Raw genomic sequence first — 6,497 nt, forward strand, 5'->3', positions numbered from 1 at the left:
CTCTATGACATCAGCACGCAGCCCGATGCAGGGCTCGAACTCACGAACCTGAGCCCAGATTAAGAATCAGACACTTAACTGACTGTGCCACCCAGGCACCCCAATAAAACCGCCTTTTTGCACCGAAGACATCTCAAGAATTCTTTCTTGGCCGTCAGCTCCGAACCCCAACATTTCCACATCAGGGGGAATATAAGATGCCCTTCAGTTGTGCTGTACCTCCATTCCTGGGATCCTAAATGAATTCACTTTTTTTTTTTTTACCACCCTTCATCCCTTTTCTTTTGATGTTTTCTTTTATTTCTAGGGTTGATAGTTGTACTTAGCAAGAGGGAACAGGGAGAAATGGGCCTATGCTATCTTGTTGGGACTGGAAACTTCTATTTTTTAAAATATTTATTTATTTTGGGGAGAGTGCAAGTGGGGGGAAGGGCATAAAGAGGGGTCAGAAGATATGAAGCGGGCTCCGCGCTAACAGGCTGACAGCAGCGGGCCGATGTGGGGCTTGGACTCACGAACCGCAAGATCACAACCTGAGCCGAAGTATGATGCTCAACCGACTGAGCCACCCAGGTGCCCCTGGAAACTTCTATTTTTTAACCATCCACACCTCAGGTCTGAACTCAAACCCAAGCTTCTGTTAACTCTTCCACCATTAGTGCTACTTTATTCTGTCCTTGAACGTGGACTTCTGTCAACAATCTTTTGTCGATCTTTTACAGATCTTCAACCCTGGTCTCTATGAGCTCTTCTACCGCCCATGCCTACGTGGTTTACAACTCAAAACCATGCCTGTTTAACTTGACCACCACCAGTGGCACATTGTCTAGAATTGTGCCACGTGATATGGCAGACACTAGCCACATGTGGTTATTCAGCACTTGAGATGAAGCACGTGAGACTGAGAATTGAATTTTAAATTATATTTATTTTTATTAACTAAACATTTAAAATAGACAATTCAGTTATTGGAAAACTTAAAAAAATTTTTTTAACATTCATTTTTGAGAGGCAGAGACAGAGCATGAGCAAAGGAGGGGCAGAGAGAGAGAGGGAGACACAGGGTCCGAAACAGGCTCCAAGCTCTGAGCTGTCAGTACAGAGCCCGACACGGGGCTCGAACCCACAAACTGCGAGATCATGACCTGAGCCAAAGTCGGACCCTTAACCGACTGAGCCACCCAGGCGCCCCGATTATTGGAAAACATTTAACATATGTTGGGACCAATTTGTGAGTATTAATCTGTTTTCAAATGTAAATTTTATGAAATCTAAATACACAGCAAATATTTCTGGTGAAAATTTAGTATTCTGTGACATGTTGCAAGTGCATCTGACTTCTCAGACTTATTACAACCAAAAGAATGCCAAATATCCCATTAGTAATTTTAAAAATTGACTACAAGTTGAAATGATAATGTTTTGGCTTTGTAGTTTAAATAAAACCCATCATTACATTTCATTTGTTTCTTTTTCTTTTTAATGTGTCACCTGTCTGCAGCCCCTCATGCCAAGTTTCCTCCTCCTCTTCCACTTGGGTTGAGGCTGCTGTTTTGCATCAATGTGATTTAGATTCTCTAGGCAAGAGTGAGAGGCTTCATTCTTATTGGTGTCATTTGGAACAGCAGGGTTATTTCTGCGTAGTAACACGGATGTTCACATTTTGTTGGCCATGGAAACCAAACCCTGCCTCTCACACGGAGTCATTGGCCAGCCGCACCCTCTGTCCAAAGCAATCTCAGGCCTTGCCCCCGCCCACTTCCACCTCCCTCCCATAGCATCATCTATCTATACCCCCTCAGACTATGCCCTGCCCCCTCCCTGCATTGGAAAATGGAGACTTCTGCTGATTTACAGACCCAGCAGCCTTATTTGAGTGGGGAGGCCAGAGCCTGATTCTTCTGCTCAGCCATTCGTTAACTGCACCTTCTGTCTACAGCTTCTCAGGTGTCACTTTGGCCGCCTCATTTCACTTGGCATTGGGGGTTGCTACATGGTAACAGTTTACCATAGGCTGAGGAGGCTGAAGTCCAACTTCTCCTGCAGTCATTGGCTAACTATTTGTCTGTAGCTACTCAGGCTAGACCCTGACTCTCCTACTCGGCACATAGCAACAGGGGCTTCTCCCTAGTAACAGGCTTGCTGCTTCATCTCATTGGCCACTAGGAACGAGACCCCACCTCTCCTACACAGCCATTGGCCAGCTGTACCATTTATCTGCAACCCACGGACTGGGTCTAGACAAGAGAGCTCAAATTGCTGGTTTCGGTTAACTCTTCCACCACCGCTGTTCATCCGGTTGGCACTTGAACTGGTCATTTGTTATCTAATCCAGCTTCATCGATGACTCTGGTCAAAATCTAAAATCCAAGCCCTTGTTGACATTTCTATCACCCCCGGACCAATTTCCAACCCTATCTACTATGGTTCCAGTCTGACTCAGAGCTCTGATAACTCTTCTACTATCAATGCTTTTCTGGCATGGTTTAGCATTCAGCCTTCAATTAATTATTTCTTAATCAATGCCCCTTTGATCTGGAGCTTCAACCCAGGTCTGTTAAATTAGGACTGATCTCAAACTTGACCTCGGTGAACGCTTCCAAACTTAATGACCTTGATAAAGCCTACCTGATAAAGACCACCAGGGTCACATCCATAGTTTGACCATAATGGGTTTATTAACTGGCTGCAGCAAGGGAGACCACACACCATGAGAACTGCGGGGGATCTCACCTAGGGTGGCCAACTTGTTCAGGTTTGCCTGTGACTTTCCTAGTTTTAGCAATGATTGTCCCTCGTCTCGGTAGATCCCTCCGTCTTGGGCCAACAGGGCTGGTAGATCACCCTAGTCTTGGCAAACAAAGGGGGAAATGGGATCACTGCAGGATTTGGGGGAAGAGCTGAGTTTAGTTAAAATTCAGAGGAAGCAGGGTTTTGATCAGCCCAAAGCAAAGCAAGTTGGTATGTAAAAGAATCAATGTTCAGTCTGGAAGGTGAAGTGGATTCAGGGGCCTTTTTATTTAGAAACACTAAAGTAAAAATAGATGTGACATGTCGACTCCAGTTGCCCCTTATTTGAGCCTCTGAACATGGGCTGGAAATTGAAGCTGTTCCTCTATGTTAAAGAGACTTGGATCCTCCAGGCACCAGGAGGATGTTTTATTCTTATTGATATAATTTCAAATAGCCAAGTTTCTGATAGTCTATGATTTTAGAGAAAAAGTTTTCCCAGCAAGTTTGGGACAAGGATGAGGCACTCACCTCACAGTGCAAAATGTAAGGGAGTACCAGAAAACCTCAGTAATCGAGATAAATAACATTTTAGTGCAATGTTTTCAGAAGTCAAAATTAATGCAAAAATCCATGATGAACAAAATACCAAAACTTTAGATGCCTGTATTAGTTATCTATTGCTGTGTCTAATATCTCATTAGTAGATAATAGATATTAGTAGGTAACCAATTACCCTGAAACATAGAAGCTTAAAGAAAACATTTATTATCTCACAGTGTCTGTGGGGTTAAGAACTTGGGAGTGGCTTGGCTTAGAGATCCTGCCTTAAGGTCTCTAACTGATGTTACGGTCAGGTTGTTGGCTGGGGCTATAGTCACCTGAGGCTGGAGGCTGGCTCATTCATATGGCTATAGCCTAGGAGACTCAGTTCCTCACTGGCTACTGGTAGGCGTGGTTGGCACATGGGCCTCTTTTCAAAGGCTGCCTGAGTGTCATTATGACATAGCAGCTGGCTTCTCCCTGCGTGAGTGATATGAGGGATGGAGCGAGAGAGAGAGACGGAGAGAGAGAACAATATGGAAGCCTCAATCTTTTCTCATCTCATCTCTGAAGTGACAAGCCATCACTTCTGACCTTGAACCCTGGGCCTCCATTAACTATTCCATGTCTATATCTTAGGAAAATATGAAATTTTCAGCATCATCAATCTCCCTGGTTTGATCTAAAAACATCTGTTAATGATTTTGCCAGAAATCCCCATCTTGTTGTACAGGCCGTTAGCCCAGTCTTGTCAGCAGCCTTCCACCGTGAATGAACCTCTACCTTCAATGGTCCTCAGGTCCAGTTCTTGAAATTGGGCCTCTGCTATCCTTCAAACATCATTTCCCCTCTGGTTTGAACTGGAACCCAGACCCTCTGCAACATATGTCTGTTTTGGAAGTCTAATCAAAAGGACATTGATGGTAGAAAAGTTAACCATGGTCCAATAGTTGAGACATGGATCAGAGAGGCATTGATAGTGGAAAATTAACATATGACTAGTCTCTTTGTCTATCAAAAAAGGGCACATATGATAAAAGAGCATCTTGGATTCATGGTCAGAATACAGGGACACAGATGATGAAACCATTAATAGAACACATGAATTTAGATCAGAAGAATGCAACATAGGTATTGGTAGAGTTAAGAAAGGCCCAGGTTTGAGATCAGCCCAGGAGGCATTGATGGTGGAGGTTAGCAGAATCTAGGATTTGAGTTGTTGGCCAAAAGTCATGACAATAATAAGTTTTGGAAATTTCTTTAGTGTCTTACAGCAATGTTCTCACATTTGCTACTCTGTCTTCCAGTTGATTCACAAATTCTGAGAGGCTGACACTCTAACTCTCCAGATTGTTGCACTGAGGCCCAGAGAGGAGATCTGAATGTCCTTAGGACACACAGCAATCCACGCCCAAGCTAACTAGGCTTAGCACACAACACAAATCTGTTGTGTTTGAAATGCCTTCAGCAGGGAAAAGAGCCCTCCACCTCTTGTCAGAGAAGGCCTGCAGGACGGTTACATGTAGAAATAGGTTTTATTTTTTTTAAGTTTACTTATTCATTTTTTGAGAGAGAGTGTGTGTGTGGGAAAGGGGCAGAGAGAGAGAGAGAGAGAGAGAGAGAATCCCAAGCAGGCGCCATGCTGTCAGCACAGAGCCTGGCGCTGGGCTCGAACTCACAAACCACAAGATCATGAGCTGAGCAGAAATCAGGAGTTGGTCGCTTAACCAACTGAGCCACCCAGGTGCCCCAGGAGTAGGTTTCGAAGAATGTTTAAGATAAGGGTTCAGAGGTGAAGAACCCCTAGAATCCTCTCTTCTCTCCCAAGAGTAAGTAGTAACTCCTAAATTCCCATATAAGAGAGGCTAAGCGGCTGCAACCTGGTTGACAGGAGGAGTTGGGGGCGTGTCTTGGAGATGTAGTTTCAGCGAAAGTAAGCTTATAACATTTTCTAAATATTTTTCTATTAACAATTTGCTTAAAAATATTAGTTGTCCTCTCTAAAGAAGACATCCGGATGGCCAACAGGCACATGAAAAGATGCTCAGCGTCACTCCTCATCAGGGAATTACAAATCAAAACCACACTCAGATATCACCTCACGCCCGTCAGAGTGGCCAAAATGAACAAATCAGGAGACTGTAGATGCTGGAGAGGATGTGGAGAAACGGGAACCCTCTTGCACTGTTGGTGCGAATGCAAACTGGTGCAGCCGCTCTGGAAAACAGTGTGGAGGTTCCTCAAAAAATTAAAAATAGACCTACCCTATGACCCAGCAGTAGCACTGCTAGGAATTTACCCAAGGGATGCAGGAGTGCTGATGCATAGGGGCACTTGTTCCCCAATGTTTATAGCAGCACTCTCAACAATAGCCAAATTATGGAAAGAGCCTAAATGTCCACCAACTGACGAATGGATAAAGACATTGTGGTTTATATACACAATGGAGTACTACGTGGCAATGAGAAAGAATGAAATATGGCCCTTTGTAGCAACGTGGATGGAACTGGAGAGTGTGATGCTAAGTGAAATAAGCCATACAGAGAAAGACAGATACCATATGTTTTCACTCTTATGTGGATCCTGAGAAACTTAACAGAAACCCATGGGGGAGGGTAAGGAAAAAAAAAAAAGAGGTTAGAGTGGGAGAGAGCCAAAGCATAAGAGACTCTTAAAAACTGAGAACAAACTGAGGGTTGATGGAGGGTGGGAGGGTGGGGAGGGTGGGTGATGGGCATTGAAGAGGGCATCTTTTGGGATGAGCGCTGGGTGTTGTATGGAAACCAATTTGACAATAAATTTCATATATTGAAAAAAAATAGTTGCCCATATCAAAGTCTATTGTTATTATTTATTTCTAGCTACTGTCATTTTAGTGGGGTAATGGAGGTAATGGAGATTGAGGGGGATTCAATTCCCTTCAATACCAATTCCAGCACATCAAAACAATGTACCACCATGCCTCTCCCCACTCTTCTCCAGTGGTATCGCCCAGGAGGGGATCAACAGTAACCTGAGTTTCCCCCCTCTTTCCCGTGGTATCTCCAAGGAGAGGACTATACCACCCCCGACTCCTTCCCTTTCTTGCCCAGAAGTATCTGTCAGGAGGAGGACTGTACCATTTTAATTTCTCCTTTCCTCTGAGTGACATCTTCCAGGGGGGCACTAATCTTGATTTTTACCCCTCTCCTCAGTGGTATCTCCCTTGAAGATGAGGGCACATC

This window comes from Panthera uncia, chromosome X (assembly GCF_023721935.1).
Source record: "Panthera uncia isolate 11264 chromosome X, Puncia_PCG_1.0, whole genome shotgun sequence".
In the NCBI taxonomy this organism is placed as follows: Eukaryota; Metazoa; Chordata; class Mammalia; order Carnivora; family Felidae; genus Panthera; species Panthera uncia.